At 38.6% G+C, this 20,360-nt stretch overlaps 1 long non-coding RNA gene across 4 annotated transcripts in view; it reads left to right on the forward strand.

Moving 5' to 3' along the window:
* The window catches only part of LOC119625077 (uncharacterized), a 195,862-nt gene that overhangs the window by 90,344 nt on the left and 85,158 nt on the right, over window positions 1–20,360 (forward strand). For 2 of the 4 annotated variants that reach the window (XR_012089644.1, XR_012089645.1), the window contains exons 4-6: window positions 1,554–1,662; window positions 7,631–7,800; window positions 9,241–9,345. This is a non-coding gene — a long non-coding RNA (uncharacterized lncRNA). Of the gene's footprint in view, window positions 1–1,553; window positions 1,663–7,630; window positions 7,801–9,240; window positions 9,346–11,868; window positions 12,044–20,360 lie in introns of those variants that run through there. The other 2 variants (XR_012089647.1, XR_012089646.1) reach the window with 2 other exon arrangements.

Here is a 20,360-nt window from a genome sequence, read left to right on the forward strand (position 1 = left end):
TGTACCTCTTGGGTAAGTTACTTAACCTGTCTGGTTCAGTTTCCTCATCTGTAAAGTAGAAATAATAAAGATTCATCTTTAAAAATGTTATTGTGAAGACTCAATGGCTTAAAAATAATAGTTAATGCTATTGTTGTTATTCCCCATCTCCTCCCGTTTATTTCTATTTTCCCTCCGTTTCCAGTGGCTTGTGTTGCTGAAGACCCAGTCAGTATATCTTGGGCCATAATTTACCTAATCTGGAGGCAGCCTATTTGAGAGGCCAGATAAGCTGCATCCTTATTCCCGTCTCCGCTTGGAACTGATTCCCAGGAATTCTAAATGGCCAACATTAGGAGTTTAGATGATAGAAATTAAATAGCCATCAATAATACCCTAATGTTCGACATTTAAGTTGTGCCAAATGTTTGTAATTATACATACAAAGAGCAGGGACAATTAGTGGAAAATGAACTAGAAAATTAAAAGATTGAGAAACTGAAAATATAAACAATGACCCGACCATATGTGACAATAGAACTCTGACCTACAAACTCTACAGCAAGCCACCTGGGAAGTCAAACTACTAACTCTGGAGCAATCCACCCAGGACTTTGTCAGTGACTGCCAACTTACGTGTTTTTTCTCTCCACTGCTAACTCAGGACCAACTAGAGAGAGCCAAATATACTCCCCAACCCAACGACATAGGATGCTCTTCCATTAGTTATCCTGCCTCCAGCTTCCCAGTCCCAACAACCTCCTATCAAAGCACACTAGAAGCTTTGTCTCCTTTTTTTCACTATAAAGATTTCCCACTTCCCTACCTGACTTGAGCCTCTACCAAATTCAGGTGATGGTGACTGACTCCCTTGCTATCACAAGCTCTGAATAAGTAGCCTCTGCTTGTTCTAATTTGGGTGGTTTTTATTTCTAGAGATTTTCTGGGGCTTCCACTGACATATGGGCTATACTGCCCAGCACCGTGGATCCCAGACTTCAGCCAGGTTCAGCAGCCTCAGAAAGCCCCTGTGCCTTACTGTTCAGTTAGTCGAGTCAACACTTATGCGGGAAGTTAGCACTGAGTCTGAACTCCATGCTGTTGTGTTGGTTTCCCTGGCTATCTATTCTCAATTTAGCACCTGGTTTTTATTTTATTTTATTTTATTTTATTTTATTTTATTTTTGAGACAGGTTCTCGCTCTTGTTGTCCAGGCTGGAGTGCAGTGGCGCAATCTTGACTCACTGCAACCTCTGCCTCCCAGGTTCAAGCAATTCTCCTGCCTCAGCCTCCTGAGTAGCTGGGATTACAGGTGCCCACCACCACGCCCAGCTGATTGTTGTATTTTTGGTAGAGACAGGGTTTTGCCATGTTGGCCAGGCTGACCTTGAACTCCTGATTTCAGATGATCCACCTGCTTCGATCTCCCAAAGTGTTGGGATTACAGGCGTGGACCACCATGCCCGGCCGCACATGGGTTTTATTATTGGTTCCCATTTGTTTGGAATTCTTGGTAGAATAAGGTCATTCCTTTTCATCCCTTTCTTCTCTTTTTTTTGTGTGTTTTTACATAGGACTTGTAGGTCTGTTGTTTGAGCCAGCCTTGCAGATGAGTGAGTTTGTGGTTCTCACTGGACTAGCATCTATACAGACAAACTTTGCTTGGGTCACCAATAAAACTGGGTAAGTTTCTTCTGTCTAGATTGTTTTGTCTTGAGAGCTTGGCTTTGATTCAGAGAGAGTCCTTTCTCCGGTTTTATGACTGCCGGGGGTGCTGCCTGCTTTTGGAGGCAGCCAACTGTCAGGTAGGGGTCCTGTGACATGAAGTGCAAAAGCATCACTTTTGACTGACTGTTGCCAGCTCTCGTGGGTTGTTTAAATAGAAATCCTCCTCAACTCCTGGGAAAAACTCCTGTGTCTTATGTATATTCTCATAACAATATGATTTTTTTTCTCGTGCTTATCTCTTTAAATAGTAGAATTTTGCCACAGATGATTTGGGCATTCAGTGGCCACTCTGGGGAATGTTTGAACCTGAACAAAATTGTTCATTTGAGAGACGCTTTAGAAAATAAAAGGAATTAAGATTTCTCAGGCCCAATTGGTATCATTTCAAAAATTTAATTAGTATTCAGAGGCCTCAAAACAAAATTCTGAGAAAACATTGCTTAACTAAGAGATTTTTTTTATTTTTATTTTTGGCCAAAGCAAGTGAACAGTTTGACACACTTAGGTAACAATATACTGTATTTATTTTCCCTAGTAAATCATCTTCCTCCTTGTCCTCCAGTTACCTCCCTATGTCCAACTTTCTCTATTTTTCAAATCTCTCCTCTTCTGCATGTCCATGGACACATCTTACCTATTTACCTTGTCCAGATGCCCTACCTTTTCCTGAAGACTTGTTTAAAGGCCTCAAAATGTCAATTGCCTCTAAACATCTATCATCTTGCCTATGAGCCAGATAAAAGCTATAGTAGAATTAAAACCTCGGAGCCAAGCTGAATTAAGAGCTATAATTATGAAGTTCCCTAAATCCAGGCATGACCAGCAGCTATTCACAGAAGAATTTAGGATTGTTTTGAGTGCATATACCCCGTACACACTCAATAGAGTTAACTGATTTATATCCACTTGTACTCACGTTGGTTGGAACCTTAGATACTAAATTCTTGGTGGCAAAAGAAATGAGACTGACCCAAAAAGGGGTCTATAGGATCCCCCTTTCCGTAATAAATCTGAGAGTCAAAAAATAGGGCTGGAAAGTAGGACAAAGTTTCCCAAATGCCATACCTGAAACATTTGCAATAAAAACTAATTGGACTGCAATTAAATCATGCAAACAGAGAAAAGATGAAACTATAGAAAATTTTAGGATAGGCTAGAAAATACCATCTAACAACATCTGGTAGTTAAAGAAGATGTTGATGTAACGGCAGCCCTTTCATTGGGGACCTAATAAGAAAACAGAAATTAGAATGGAAAGTAAGCCTTTTATCTGAACTACAACACCCGGTAGAACGTCTTGAAAGGGATCTAGAACAAAATGAGACAGGAACCAAATAAACTTACACCACTGCAGACCAAACAGCTGGGTGGCTAACTTCCTAACAAACTATTAACAAAGATACCTGTAGAAATTGTGAACAGAAGGAAAAATGGAAAAAAGATGGTTTCATCTTGGAAAAGAAAAGCCAAGATAAAGAAAAATTTCTCAATTCAGATCAACAAGAGCTCTCCAAGGAAGAAAACAGTGCCCAACGTTCTGCCTTAGTCTTAAACATACAAGATGAATTAACTATAAATATAAATATTCAAACCTCACCAGTTCCTGGTAGATATGTGTACTACTCTTTCTACATTAAACTCTGCCACCTTTACTCAACTTCTTCCTTGGAGTAAACATACCACACAGGTGGTAGGTATTTCAAATAATGCATGGATTCCCTATCTCCTAGGCTTTAACTATAACCTTGACCCTGATTGTAAAGCATTTCTTTCTGCTCTGTGATACCACTGTTGTAAATATAAAAAGAGACTTACTTTGCAAATGGAATTGTAATATTAACAGAACACCAGAGGAACAGCTTCTTTAGGACTTTGAGGACTGCTCTGTTCATAATCAAGTTGTGCCTGCTCTGGGTATACCTTTGCTTCTTTCATTATTATTGATGTGTATACCCCATGCGGAGATCTTGAAACTCTGTGAATGAAAAATGCTACTGACATAGGGAAAATAATTGGACAGACCTATTAAAGTTCTACCAAACTGTTACCCAAACTTCCCTAACATCCCTTGAAGCAGGAGAGAGAGAAAAAAGGACACAAACCTATAGTTGAAGGCTTTTTAGCCAAAGGCCTTCTCATACCCCAAAGTAGGCCTAGTAATGATCCTATTCTTCCAGTAAAACAAAACAAAGCAAAACAAACAAACAAAAAAACAAAAACAAACAACCAAATGGATAAAGATGTTGATTAGTTCAAGATCTCAGAGCCATCAACAGAATTGTAATTCCTCCATTTCTGGTAATATCTAACCTAAATATCATCCTTAGGCCCCTTGCTTCACTATAGTAGACATTTGTTCTGCCTTTTTTAGTCTGTCTTTAGTCGAAGACCAAAAAAATATTTTTGCCCTCCCCTGGGAAGGATGACAAAGTATCTGAGTAGTGATGCCCCAGTTATTCACTGAAATCACCTTCTATTTTTCCCAGGTCCCCAGTTAAGACTTAAAAGATCTAAATTTTCCTTACGATTCTGATACAATATGCAGCTGATCTACTTTGCTCAGAGAACAAGAAAGCCTGTAAAAAGGATACCATTTACTTCCTCATATTTTAAATTGAAAAGGACATACAGTCCTAGAAGATAAAATTACAATTTTTGCCAAAACATCGTCCATTATTTAGGACCAGACCCACCTATGGAGGAAAAAACACAATCTCCTGTTAGACTAAAGACCATCAAACTTATTCTAGACCCATTGCTGAATGATATTTGAGAGAATTTCTAAGTTTAACTGGATATTGCAGAAGAGTACCAAATTTTTTCTTAGATTTTCATACTTAATTATGAATTAAGTCCTCAGAAAGAGGCCTGCTCCTCTGGGAATGCAAATATGAAAAGGCCTTCTAGAATTTGAAGACAGTTCTTCAACAGCCTCCTTTCTTAGGCGTCCCTAACTACAAAAATCCCTTTGGTCTACTTGTGCATGAACAATCTGGACAAGCGCTGAGATTTTAATTCAACTGTATAGGAGTCACCACAAACTCACCACTTACTGTAGCCTCACCCTTGGTCCCATTACAAGAGCTTAAGCCCTTGTATATCTTAGGGCAATGGCTGCTGCAACCAAACTCATTCATGCCTCTGATGAACTAGTTTGAAGCTCCTTGCTTGACACCACAGTTTCTCACCCAACACAGAATTACTACTGATGGAGAACACACTATGTTTCCCAGTCATCTGATTAACTACTTAAGAGATTCTGTCACTTTCTCCCCTCTCCTATTACTATTTACCACCAAAACACTCTGAGTCCTGCCATTCTCCTGTCCCTAAAGGAAGCAAGGGAAATCTTATCATTCTCTAACCTCAGTTAGGAAGCTGACTTTATTTTACTGAGGTGTAGAAGAGACTCTCAGTAAGAACTTGGTCCAAATATTATTTGTTAATGGATCACACTTAAATCAGAGGGTAGCAGTCATCAAGCAGGATATGCTACCACTAATTTAAGCTCTTCTTTAGAACATAGTTCTCTACTTCAGGTCAAATAAACCTGGATGGCAGAACTTATTGTATTTACTAGAGCATGTAAACTGGCCAAAGACCAAAATGTAAATATATGTATGATAACATGTATGCTTTTGGAGTAATACTTGACTTTAAGATGCTTTGAAACAGAAGGTTTCTCATGTCCTCTGACATCCTCATTAAAAGTAGACAAGTTAAGGAACGTTTAGATACTACTACTTCCTAGTGAGGTAGCCATTATATAGGTTGAGGCCCATAGAAAAAGAGCTGGATTTCATCCAGCTTCCACTCTCCATGGGGTTTATGTTTTAGTTATTATATGTCTATTTTCAGTATGTGTTGATGTTGAAGTATTTCCTTGCCAAAAAGCTACAGAACTTACAGTTGCTACAAAGCTGCTTGATTTTTTGTTTCCAACCTGGAGTATTCCAATTTGTATATATTAAGTTACTGAGACACACACTTTACAGGAACCATTATAAAAGAATGCTGTAAGGAATTATCAAAGCTGAAGACTACACTGCTTTTTTCCATCCACATCTTTTGGAAAGGCACCCTTAAATTGAAAGTAACATAATTATAAAACCTTTTAATAATCCTTTTTCTCTCTTGACCAAAGGTATTTCTACTAGCCACTATGGCTGTATGATCCACTCCCTTGGAAACAATCAGTTGTTCCCTTATTAACTGGTGCCCAGTCATGAATTAATAGATTTCATCTTTAATACTAGATTCTGCCCTGTCGCATGAAGACATGGCAAAATACTGCAAGGGACTCATGTACTATGCCCATTTCTACTGCCAATATTTTAAGGCCATTCTCTCACACATCTACCTAAGCAAAGTTTTCATGACTTGCAATGAGGAGATTTCATCTACTGTAAGAGACATAATAGAAAAACTGCACTCAAACCTCATTGGAAGGTACTTTAACAACAAATGCAGGAGTGGAACTCCTGGAAATTAATCCTTGGGTTTCTGTTTTACAATGAAAAAAGCAATACAGAATTCCATACAATTGGAAGGCTATTATATGTTAATATGGAACCTCAAACAGGAGTTTCAGAGATTCTCTAGAAGCAGGTGATCTTTGGAAGTAGTCATCTGACCTGAGACCATGAGAACAATCTGATGACCTCAGATAATGGACAGCTTCCCTTTTAGACCAAGACCCCTGTGTAATTCTTGTTTTGTTTTTCATCTGCTTGCTTGTAAACACCTTCTCACGTTCTATAGAGCCCTGATTGTTGTCCACCCATAATGGCTTCTTTTTTTATTTTAATTCCTCTTTATGATAATGATTAGGTTGGAACATTCTCATTCAAACTCATTCTTTGATTATTCCAAACCATAGCCCTGCCTTCAACTTTACCAACTTTTGGATATGCCATTAATCAATGGACCCCCATGATATCTTAGGGCAATTTCAGTCTCACCAAATAAGGCCATAAGGAACTACTGATTGCATTTCCATTTGTACCTACAAGGACAAATGTACTAAAATGAACCAACCTATAACTTTGCCAGTGTCCTTCTTTCCCCCAGAAAAGGAATACATTGTTACAATCTATTGATTGGAACTTAGGTAATATAAATTTGAATTCAGCAACTTTCTTAAGATGATTGGCGAAATTCTTGCCACTTGGAAGAGACTGATAAAGATAAAAATGTGTGACCAAGCTAAAATAAAGCATTGATTCTGACCTCATGTCATAAACAACTAACTTTTTTCCTAAGTGTCCATGTGCCAGTATCATATACTTCCAGGACTTTCTGGTCATCTTTTCCTCAGACTAATATCTTCTGCACTTTAGAAATAATATTGTGAGGCTTGTCAGTACATACAGATTCTAATTCTGTAAATCACCAGGGCTGGAAATTCTAACTCAGTTGATAGCTCCATCATAAATTCTTCATTTGGGGGAATTACTTACTCATTGTTTGTGTGAGCAATGAAAGGAATATTCCCAGTGGTGAGACTCAAACAAATGGAAAATATTGAAAGAAACTTAGAACTAACTCAGCAGAAGTTATTTATTAATGTGCCCCTTCTGCCTTATATACAGTACAGATCACTCTCAACTTGTTGGTGGGAGTGTTGATGGACAACGTCATGACTCTAAATTTCTTGTTGGCTAGTCAGGGTGGTGTTTGTATCATTGTTAATACTTCTTGTTTGCTTAGATCCGTGAAGCAGGCATAGTCAAGTAGGCTACACTACACCTTAAAGAAAAAGTGACTTGATGCTCTAAGATTGATCCTCATCGTCTCTGGGATTCATTCCATTTGCCTGAGTTAGGCAATTGGGGTTCCTGGGTTTAGCTATCTTAGTGGGACTATTACTTATCTTTGTTTTGGTCATAGTGGTTGTAATGCTAGTTCATTATATTCTATCCAGAGTCTTAAATGCTTTTGTGCAGCAGCTCTCTCATCAAATGATTGTCATGATGATACAGCAGTAAAAAGATCAAGAAGATCTTGTGATACAGTTGACTATGGAGACAAGCAGACAACCTCCCATCAGTGAAGCGCTGCATTTCTGGTCTTCCTTGCATTGACCAACCTCTTGTAAGTGAGAGAATGACTGAAAGAGGGGACTGAGGGACATTGTCTGGACAGTGACTAGATCATATATGGCAATAGAACACTGCCCCCCAACCTCTCAGGCTATTGATCCAGGAAAGCAAATCACGACCTTTGCAACAATTAACCCCAAACAGTCAGAACTTCGTCAATGACTGCCAGCTTTCCTATTTGTGGCTTTCACTTCTAATTCAGGACCAACCAGAGAAAACCAATATATTCCCTGTATTAGTCTGTTTTCATACTGCTGATAAAGACATACCTAAGACTGGGTAATTTATATTAAAAAAATAAAAGAGGTTTAATGGACTCACAGTTCCACGTGACTGGGGAGGCCTCACAATCATGGTGGAAGGAGAAAGGTGAAAGGCACATCTTACATGGCAGCAGGCAAGAGAGAACTTCTGTAGGGGAACTCCTCTTTATAAAACCATCAGATCTCATGAGACTTATTCACTATCATGAGAACAGCACAGGAAAGACCTGGCCCCATGATTCAATTACCTCCCACTGGGTCCCTCCCACAACACATGGGAATTATGGGAGCTACAATTCAAGATGAGATTTGGGTGGGGACACAGCCAAATCATATCACTCCCTAAAAAAAAAACAAAACAAAACAAAAAAAAAAACAAAAAAAATCACACAATATGTCCCATTTTTATAGCCTGTTTCCAGCTTCCCCATGCCAACAACTTCCAATTAGAGCATACCTGAAGACTCCCCCTTTTCTGTCTCTCTCTCTCTCTTTTTTAAAAATTAACTATAAAGCTTTCTTTGCCTCTTCTGCCTGGGTTTGAGCCTCTGTCAAATGGAAGTGATGGTGGCTGATTCCTTTGCTATAGTAAGCTTTGAATAAATAACCTCTATTTTTCTCATTTTGGTTGTCTGTGTTTCTACAAGAAAAAAGTAAAATCCTCTTGAAATTGTATACAATGATTAAAAAGACTTAAAACTCAGAAAACCTCTACAACTATTCCATAGAAAAACTGAGTTATTATTAATATTCAATGAATGATTTTGCTTCATGGTGATATGTTAACATTAAGGTCAGATAATTTCTTTTTAGCAGGGCTTTGTGAAAGAAGGGCCCTGGGGATCTGAAGGCAGAGATGTTTCTCTCTGAAATGTATGAAAAATAATCAAAGAAAGTCTGGAAAGAGAGGGGAGTGGGTTGCAGTGTATATATCATATACACTCCTCTGAACCCCACAGCACTAGCTACAGACTGAATAATTTCTTGACATTTGTACACAAAGCAAGCTGTACTGAGCTCATCCACAGGTAGTGTGCAATTCAGATTTGTTTCATCCAGTAATCTCTAAGATAAACTGTTGTGTTGAGTAAATAAGTGGTTATATCTTTGCCTGAGACACCAATGTCAAAATTTCACTTCTTGTATCTTGTTTATTTCTACGTTTTCAGGTAAAAAATTTATTATAGTGATAAAAAGAAGATGTTGTACGATAAAGGATGTCATCTTTCAAGAGTCATTATGACAAATTATTAACACTACAGTCACTGTGTGAGGTAAGTTTGCAACTCCTCTAAGGTTGCATAGCTTGTAAGTGGCAGAGCCTGGATTTGAACGATATTTAGTCTGGGCTGTTAACCATGCCGCATAACATCGCCTCTACTGCCCAGTAGGGGGCACTCATTAGCTTGCCCTTCATTTGCCAAGTACCCTTGTGACCTTAGGCAAATTATTAAATTTTCTTAATTTTATGTTTTGACAGCTGTAAATGTGTAGATTGGACTTGAGTAGCTTAGGTCAGGGGTCAGCAAACTTTTCTATAAAAAACCCGGTAGTAAATATTTTAGGCTTTGCAGACTATGTGATCTCTGTAACAACCAAAGCAGTCATAGAAAATAGTAAACAAATGAGCATGTCTGTATTCAATAAAACTTTGCTGACCAGGTAGGGTGGCTCACGCCTGTAATCCTAGCACTTTAGGAGGCTGAGGTGGGTGGACTGCAGGGTCAGGAGTTCGAGACCAGCCTGGTCAATATGGTGAAACCTCTTCTCTACTAAAAATACAAAAATTAATTGGGCGTGGTGGTGGGCGCCTGTAGTCCCAGCTACTCTGGAGGTCGAGACAGGAGAATCACTTGAACCTGGGAGGCGGAGGTTGCAGCAGTGAACTGAGATCACGCCACTATACTCCAGCTTGGGTGACAGAGTAAGACTCCATCTCAAAAACAAAACAAAAACCAAAAAATCTTTGCTTATAAAAACAGGTAGTGGGCGCATTTAGCTTGCTGGATGTATTTGCCAACCCTTGGTTGACTTCTCTGTAAGTAAGCCTCTCTCTTCTTTGATAAGCAGGGAACAATGGAAGGAAATTAACATTGACTGAGCATGTGCTATGAACTAAGCATTGTACTCAAGACTTTTATAGTTATTTCATTTAATCCTCACAATTTAATCTCTATGCTGTAGAAAAGAAAGTGGAGTTTCAGGAAGCCGAAATAGATTGTCCACAATCACACAGCTGGTGGGAAGTACAACCTTCTGACTCCAAAGTCTCTTTCTTCTCATCATAGCAGCTTCTCTTCTTTGCCATCCTTATATATGCCTTTCCCAGCATCTCTGGCCACCTTTGCTTCTGACTTTCTATTAAGAATGTTGAGAAAGAAATAACGATAACAGCAGTTAAACTTTATGGATGGATGTTATTCAGTCCTCATGATACATATATATATATATATATGGTTATATCTCCATGAGAATCTCATAAAGCATATTTTCCCCATTTCATATATAGGGAACGTCAAGGTCACAAAATGGAAATTGGCAACTCTAGGAAAAGAACTCCCATTTCCTAACTTCTGATCCCTAACTAGGACTTTATTTCTAGTCAACACTGTTTAATTAACACAGGAGAATATTTTCCTTTCTCTGAACCTCTCGAAGTACAGCTGCCAAGTCAATTCCGACCAACAGAAGTAGCTGAGACTGGATTAATGGTTTTGGGGGGAATATCAAATTCAATGCAACAAAATTCTGTTAAAGCAATATGGATTGGTGTCCAGGAAATATCAGAAACTCTTGTGCTTTGTCAACAACTTGGCTATTAGGCGGACAGCCACCTGGATTTCTCTTTAAGGAGTTCCCCACATGAAAAATGGCTCCTCAGAACATCTGACTCTTAGATTGACCAAAGTTCTGGTCAGGAAGAAACCTCTGTCTTTGCTGACAGTTTCCAAAATATAAACACAGAGGCTTGAGGCTAGGAAATCTTTTCATTTTTTAAAGCTGTGTATTGAAAGAGAGAACCTGGGACTCTTCCCTGGTGATGCTACTGGAAACTTTTCAGTGCTTTTTTTTTTTTGCAGCCCCATTAGAGCCAGTTTTCAGCTTGAATTTCAGGAGAGCTTCTGAGGAAGAATAAGCATGCCTACCTCCTAGTCTTCCCGTTTGTGTCCTGGGCCTCTTATGGCTTTGGTCTGTAAGCAGCAGAGACTGGCTCAGGCTGATAAAGAAGAGAAGAAATTTATTAGATGGTATCGGGCAGCTCATGGAATGGTTGGAAAGCTGCAGAGCAGGTGTGAGGTGAGGGCTCGAGTGGAATGATCTGACGAGCAAAGTGCTCCCTGATCCTCCAGTATTGCTTGACTGTGTCAGGGTCTGACATTGCAACCTCAGACATTGAGGTGGGAGAAAGGGAGGATAGGAGAGGAGAGGGGAGGAGACGGAAGGGAAGGGTAAGAGAGGGGAAGGGAGAAGAGAGTAGAAAGGCAACGCAAGGAGAGAGATGTCTCCTTGTGTCCCTAAGATCTTGATTCAGTCCTGTGCCTTAGACGCAAATGAAACCAGGAAAGCAAGTATCTAGCATTCCTGCCTCTTTAAGGAGAAGCAATTTTATCCTACAGTGAGACTCATACTGGGCAGCAACAAAAATGACTAGTGTCCGTGATAGTTTTCTGCCTCAAAGCATCGTCCTTCACCAACCATTGCTCTCCAAGGAACCCTCTAGCAACATCCTCTCTGGATACTGAATGCTGAACTCTTCCTTCTTGTCTTCTAAACCTCAGAACTTTCTCTCTTACAAGGGCTTAATGGGTCATCCACAGAATCCTGGCATTTCTGTTGCAGAAGCACCTGAATGTTCATCTAGGGCAATGTTTTGAATATGCTCCGGGGAGCCACAGGGCTTCTTCAGACACCCCACGGGAGTGAAGGCCCTTTCCTCCCTCCTACCACCACACACAGCCTGTTGTGATTTGGAGCAGGTAAGTTTTGAACTGTTTTGCATATTGGGTTTTTGTTTTTTTGAAGACAGATTCCAAGGCTAAAAAAGTCTTATAGGTGTAGCCCATGCCCCTCTGTCATGTCTTGCTCATCTTTGTAACCCTGCACCTACCACAGGACCTGATGCTACAGAGGTGCTTCATAAGTATTTATGAATGGAAAAAAATGCATATTTTATTCGTTCATCCATTCATCTACTCATTAGAGAATCACTTGTTCAACTCCTATTAGGTCGCAAGGACCATTTACCCATCACTTTCATTGACTGTCAGTCTTGGGTTAGCCAGTGTATATGACTAGAAACGTCCTATTCCTCTCCCACTGCACTGTCTCTGTGCAACCCATGCTGAATCTCAGGCTGTGTCAGCCTGAGGGTTGAAAGTTAGGTCTTATTAATAGTAACAGGCATTATTATTATTCTTGGCTTTACTCCCAATCTGATATTGCACAGTTTCTCTAGTTTGGTGACCTCATTTCTCTTTGAGGCACAGTCTATTGTAAACTTTGTCTCTTACTAACACACAAGATAGAAGTGGTGGGAAGAGCCTTTTGCTGCAAAGATTATGGAGCTTTAATAGAATATATATCTGAAAGTGCTTTGAGGAAAGGAAACTGCTCTTCAAGGGTCAGAGGTTGTTATTAAGTAGGGCTGCCTGCCAGCCAACTGGGTACTTGTAAAAAATTGAGGATGCCAAGGAGAAGATACTCGCCAGAATAATTTATGCTGTTAATAAAAAAACACTTGGCATTCAGTCAAACCTTAGTCTTCCCCATGGGAAAACCATTAGCTTGTTGGTAGTAACTTTATTTGATACTGCTATCATTGTGCCAGCTATGTGAGCTAGACCATGGCCCTTTGCTTCATTCAGCTAACATTTAATGAATACCTTTTAATGTTTCATTTGCCCATCCATCCATCCATCCATCCATCCATCCGTCCACTAATTCATTCAACAAATACTTACTCATTAAACAAATACTTACTAAGTCCCCATATGTGCTAAGGATTAGAAATACATGAAAAGTCAAGAATCCTTGCTGTATCTATGTATCTATGTATCTATGTATGTATGTATGTATCTATCTATCTATCTATCTATCTATCTATCTATCTATCTATCAATCAATCATCTATGTATCTATCTAGTTTGTGTGTGTGTGAGATAGAAATTGCTTTCAGATAGTAGATCAGGTCATCTTCTCAAGACGTTCCATTAGAAAAATTATAATAGTGTCTGAGAAGGAGAAGACATTTTTTTCATGCATGATATTTAAGCAGCTTTAATTGTCTGGTAGCTTTTACAATGCTCTACTGATTCCTGAGTCGTCATATGCTGTGTAAGCCTCATTAAAGGCTATATAAACCCCTTTTGAGCTTTCTCACAGCTAAGTAATTATGCCTTGATTGATGGAAAAGTAAGCACACCTTGATTGCTTATGTAATTTTGAATTAATTACATTCCTTCCAGATTTGTGCGTTATTGAAAAAGATGCTTATAGACTGATTCTAATTAATGTATAACTTTATGATATTCATAGAAGCTTTAAACACTTAAGATATTACAGCTCCCCAGGTTCAATTCATTCATTCATTCATTCATTCGTTCGTTTGTTCAACAAATATTTATGGAAATTTTAATATGTAGAAGGTGCTTTGGGAGTGGGTGTGGTAATGTAGTGAATGCATAACGCTTGGTACCTACTTCCTAAGGTGGCAATGAAAGGTGTACAAATAACCACGAGGTGAAATGGTGATAAATCTGGTCTGGTTTTCTGTTGTCATTTTCACATGTATCAGTCCATGTGATTTTTTTAAAGAAAATAAAAAACCACTTTGAGGAAATTTCATGTAGGGAATTGGTTACATGGCTGAATGGAAAAGAGGAGAAGTCAGTGAGGGCTGGTAAGACCACAGCAGAAAGTCCCTGCTTCCTGTAGTCCAGACTAAAAGGAGAGAGTGTTTCTGAAGCCCTAGGGCAGAGGTCACCAGAGAAGGCTGGACCATGGCAGACCTGGCAGATGGGAGCTGGAGTCATGGCAGTGATGCAATGATATGGCTCTTAAGCATAGAGACCAAATGAGGGATGCTTTGGCCTCCCCCTTCCTTTTGCCCTCTAGTCTCCTCTGGCCCCTGTGGTAAACAGAGGAGAAAGGCAATGAATGGGTCTGAAGGCAAACTGGCCCAAGACTTGCAGAGAACTCTAAGACTGATGATGGCCTCATGCACATTACACTTCAATGTAGAGAAAGTATTTATATCATACAGAAGCCACACACAAAGCCTGCTGTTGCCTAAGGGAACCTCAGTCTGTGTGTACCTGTGTGTGTGTGTCTGGCATGCACACTGCGGGCTGGGGTGGAAATAGGATGGGGTAGACCACATGATTGCAAGAAAAGGGAGATTCCTCCCAAGCAATGGATCAAATGGAGATGCTCAGTAGTAAGCTGTTGGACATCAAGGTAAGATATTTGGAAAGAGAGAAAAAGGATTAAATCTCACTTTTTGATTGAGCTGAGGTGAGGATCCAATGATTTAGAGAGTGTAAAAATATATCCTTCCTGGGAAGTATTTAGGAGCTGTTTAATACATTAACCAATTAATTCAACAAGCATCTCTTAAAAACTATGAACTGCAGACCAGGTGCAGGGTTACGTCCTAGTGAAAACATGATGAGCAAAAACAGACTTGCATCTGGCCTTATAGATTTTACAGCCTAGTGGCTGAGAAAAATATTTATTTTCAATGTGAATAAGTACTAACTGTGATAACTGCAATAAAGGAAGAATGCGGGGAGCTAAATGGTATATTGTAGGGGATCCTGGTTTAGCCTGGGCTCAGGGAAGGCTTCCCAGAGGAAGAGGCAAATCAACTGCAATTTTTAAATATCACAGGAGTAGGACTAAAAAATAGGAAGAAGGGAAGTGGGGAAGAGTGTTTCGGGCATAGAGAGGAGCCGTGCAAAGGCCCTGGGGTGGGAGCGAACATTCCAGTGGGACAGGCTGTGGTGGGAACGAGAATCTTTAAGTGGAGTTTTTTCAACAGTTTAAGCAACTATAGTTGAGGGGACTCACATATTAAACTTTTCAGTAACCTTCCAACCCTAAAATTATATGATTTACAGTATTTAATTGCTTGCTGATGCTGAGTTCAATCCAATGAAAGATGCTTTGAGAGAGAAAAGGACAGCATGAGATGGGGTGCTTAGGTGAATAGAATGTAACACACCAACAAGTCGAGTAACCATATATGACAGTATATGATTAAGTGCTACAATGATGAGCCCGTATGACTGGGAAGATTGGAGGTCAGGGAAGAAAGTGGAGTAGGATGGGGCTTCCCGTTGTCATGTCTCCTGACCAGACAGCTGGAATTCTCCACTCTGTGGGAGGAGATCTGACTGAAGAGAAATCTTGGCAGCCAGTGGCGATCTGTATACCAGCTGTCAGCTGTGCAACTATCAGGAAGGAGCAGGGACACTGTGGGTACCATGGCTGCTTTGGGCTAGGTGCTTTATATGTATTGTCTCAGTCTTTAAACCAACTGTATGAAATAGTAAGTAATATTCCCATTTTACAGACAAGGAAACCAAGATTTGGATGACATGTGATTTAGATGACATACCCGCAGTCATACAGTAAGATAGTGGCTGACCTGGGGTCAGAACCCAGTTCTGTCTGGCTCTGGACTCAATGCTTCACCACAGCCCTAGGCTGTATTAAACTGTAGTTTGTGTGACTTTGTGTTTGTGTGCATTCTTGCTTTATTTCATTATCATTATCATCATTAAAAACATATGCATGTACTATAGCATGTGTTCTTAATGATGGAGGGAGAGTATAAATGAGGCAGGAAGGTAAAGTTTAAAAAAATCTGTTATACATCAAGCAATACGCCTGCCAATTACATAGAATATTTCACTTAATGTTTACCACCAACTTCATGCTATATATTATTCTCTCTATTTTACAGATGAGGAAAATGAGTTAAGTATCAAGTGTGAGATCTTTCATCAATCAGGGGAACAGAGCTGAGATTAGATTCTAGGTATAATTGAGTCCAAATTCCATGTTCTTTCCTAGTTCATCACATTAGTCTCTGAACCCTTTAAGTCAGTGTTTGTATCCTGCACAGTGTTGTGGGCCTTCCAGTGTCTAGTAAATATTTGTTCATTTGTTACTCATTTAATAAATACTATTTGTGCACTCATTTTATGCTGGACACTGTAGAAAGCACAAAGAATGGAAAGGAATTCTTTTAATTACTTTTTTAAGTTACGAAAACAGTGTGGCATTTAATTGTTCTCATACTGTCTTTGATTTTACTCAATGAATATTAGAACTTAAAGAGACCTTAAAGACCATGTAGTCAGTGTTTCCACACTAAGAAAAAGTTCTTGTAATCAAGATGCGAAAGTTCCCAATAAAATACTAGCTTACAGAATCTGGCAGCATATTAGATAATACTATACCATGAAGAAGATGAGTTATTTCAGGAATATAAGGATGAATCAATATAGGGACAAATATTAATAAAAGTCTGCATATTAATAGATCTAATGACAAAATCTCTATAATCATTCTCCAGAGATAATGAAACTTAACTAATGCAACATCACAAATGTCTTATGTACATACAAACTATATATATTACATGTACTTATAGGTGCAATCACATATGCACAATCATGCACTATATAGCAATATTTTGGTCAACAACGGACGGTATATATGACAGTCCACATATAAGATAGTGCTCACGGCTGGCCGCGGTGGCTCACGCCTGTAATCCCAGCATTTTGGGAGGCCGAGGCGGGCGGATCATGAGGTCAGGATATCGAGACCATTCTGGTAAACACGGTGAAACCCCGTCTCTACTAAAAATACAAAAAATTAGCTGGGCAAGGTGGTGGGTGCCTGTAGTCCCAGCTACTCGGGAGGCTGAGGCAGGAGAATGGTGTGAACCCAGGAGGCGGAGCTTGCAGTGAGCCGAGATCACGCACTCCAGCCTGGGGCACAGAGCGAGACCCCGTTTCAAAAAAAAAGAAAAAGATAGTGCTCACATAAGAACATAAGACGATATTTTAGCTTTACCGTTTCTATGTTTACATGTGGGATTTTAAAAATTTTTAATTTTTTAATTTTTATTTTTGTAGAGAGAGTGTCTTGCTGGTCTTGAACTCCTAGACTAAAGTAATCCACCTGCCTCAGCCTCCAAAAGCGCTGGGATTATAGCTGTGTGCTACCATGTCCAGCCTAGGTATGTTTAGATACACAAATACTCATCGCTGTGTCACAATTGCCTATAGTATTTCATACAGTAATATGTCACACCAGTATGTAGCTTATGAACAATAGCTATAGGTGTGTAGTAGCCTACACTAAGTTTGTGTAAGTACACTCTATGATGTTCTCACAATAATGAAATTGCCTAAGGGTGCATCTCAGAACACATCTTTGTCATTAAGTGACACCTACATGAATGTATGTGTGCATATCTATATGTGTTTAACACATACACGACATATTTGTGAAATTGCACAAAAGAAGAGCTGAACAAATAGAAAGCATATACAAAGTTGTTGGATAGGAAGACTCAACTGAATAAAGATATAATTTTCCCTTGCATTAATTTATAAATTGAATATAATTTTAATAAAAATACACAAAAGCTTTACAAAATTTTTCTTATGGAAAAAGAAATACAAAAGAATAGTCAGAAAACACAAAAATAGAAGGGCAATAAGGTAGCACTTGTTTTAGGACATATTAAAACATATAATAAACCTTTACTAAAATAATAAGATATTGGCTGATAAGTAAAACCAATGGAACAGAATAAAAAATCTAAATATATATGGAATTCAAACATATAGGAAAATGGGTGTATAATAAAGTTGGCAGCTCAAATCAGTGGTGTGTTGAAATTGGGGGACAGACTAGTCTGTAATAGTAATAGATGGGTAACTATTTGGAAAAAATAATTGGATTCACAGTCACACTGTACACCAAGATGAGTTCCAAATGAATCAACTATTTAAAAGTTAAAAAATTAAATCGTAAAGGTGGTAGAAGAAAATATATGAGGATTATTTTATTGCCCAGGAATGAGAAACATCTGTTCAGTATTATACAAAATGCAGTAACTGGACTAGAAAAATCTGATAAATCCAACTTTATGTATTTAAAGTATTTGCATGCAAAAGTACTATAAACAGAATCAAAAGACAAATGATCCGACGCAAAATATGTGCAACTTATCACAGATAATATCTTTAATATATAAATAGCTTCTATAAATCAATATGGAAAAGATAATCAACCCATCAGAAAAATGGGCAAAGGATATGCATAGATAGGCCAGATAAAAGGAAAATTCAAAACTAGAGATTCTTATAAAAGTGAAAGCAAAAAATTCAAACATTTGATGCTTCGTGTTGCCAAGACTGTGTGGAAACACTCATATGCTGCTGGTGGGAGGTAAATTAGTACAATTTAAACAGTATCAAACAAAATTACAAATGCATCTATTCTTTGATCCTACAATTCCAATTCTAGGAAATTACACTATCAGTACATTTTCATGTGTGAAAAATGACACATGTAACATTATTCTTCACAGCAAAAGATTACCTAAATATTCATCAACAGAGGACTGGCTAAATGGAATTATGCAGCTGAAGTTTTTTAGGAACTGTTATAGGAAGATCTCCAAGTTGCATTTTTAGTGAAAAATCAAGATGTAAAACAGTGTATATGTTATGGAAGGAAAATGGAAAAAACATAAATACTTATATTTGCTTCTATATTTATTAAAAACATCTTTGAAGGGGCACTTGAAGAATTAATAATAGCAGTGAATTTTTTTTTTTTTTTTTTTTTTTTTTTTTTTTTTTTTTTTTTGCTTTTTCCTTTCAGGAGAGCTATATCGGGTGGCTGGGGGAATTAAATGGGAGAAATATTTTTCATTTGATGCATTTTTTTCTACTTTTTGAATTTTGAACCAATACATAAATTATTTTTAAAAACCCTATATCTAAAATATGTGAATGAGAAAACACATTTCCCATTTCTCTTTCTGAGTGAAGTTTGGGGTGTGGACCCAGAGGCTCATCCAGTTAACCCTTTCCACTTTGCCTGTATAGCACTGCTATGGAATCCTGTTACTACAATGACAGTTTGAAAACCAACTTTAAAAATTCAAAAGTTAGTGCATAGAGAGCATCTATAAAAGGCCTGGCATGTTGTAATTATCTTAGCAAATGTTAGCTATTTTTTTAAAGTTGTTATACATTGTAAGTAGGCAAATTGAGTCACATGGACAGAAATAGTGAAATTTTAAGTTCCCCTTTTATAATTATCATATGGCGTGTATCAAGGTCTTGACACGTATCAGATTCCCAACAAACACATGGTGATTGATTACCTCATTCTATGGTATTGTCAGTGATTAGTAAAGATAATATTGTTGGTGAAGACCTACAGGCATGAAGGTAATGTCAAAATATGGTAACTTGTCCTGTTGTGGGCCTGAGGGTCTTCATCTTCTGAGAGAAGAGTGTTTAGCAGGCAGAATTTAATTTCAAATTACAGCCTATGGAGGCACCATGGCATGATGAAAAGCACATGGGGTCAAAGGACCTAATTTAGATTCTTGATCCATCAACAGAGCAGCTTAGCAGACCCTGGGCAGATCTTTTTACCTGTATCAATCCTCATATTGCATCCTTTGCAATATGATTATTTTCTCCTCACAAATGTATATAAAGCCCAAAAGACCTAACTGGATTTGAAAGCATTTTGAAATTTTCAAGTATCATAGACACGTGTAGAAGATAAATGACAATTTCATAATAATGTCAAGCCTGTTCACACTCTCTGCATCAGTGATGGAGCATTTGTTGCTGGTGAGGATAGTGTTAAATTTACAGAGCAACCCAAGGAGAGACTCGCTTGCCATAAGGGGAGACCCAGGACTGATGGTAGGCACTTAACAGCATGTTCCAATTACAGCATTTAAATCTAATTGCATACTCTGTTAATCTCTGTCAGTGCGGCATCATTTAATATCATCATGGCAGCCTCTAATATCGTGAGCAACGTGAGCCGAGCTGAGACTATTGAAAAAGTTCAGTCCCAGGTCTTCATATCCCCTTTAATTCTCTCTGTCAATTATGCTGCAGCCAAGAGTTCAAATAAAGGTCTTGAGATCCGGGGTTGGAGCTACCTTTTTGAAGCGAAGCCTCCTATAAATATACAGATTATATCAAGATCCTCCAATTCCTTGCCTTGGTTA

The sequence above is a fragment of the Chlorocebus sabaeus genome, chromosome 20, assembly GCF_047675955.1.
Source record: "Chlorocebus sabaeus isolate Y175 chromosome 20, mChlSab1.0.hap1, whole genome shotgun sequence".
NCBI classification, from domain to species: Eukaryota; Metazoa; Chordata; class Mammalia; order Primates; family Cercopithecidae; genus Chlorocebus; species Chlorocebus sabaeus.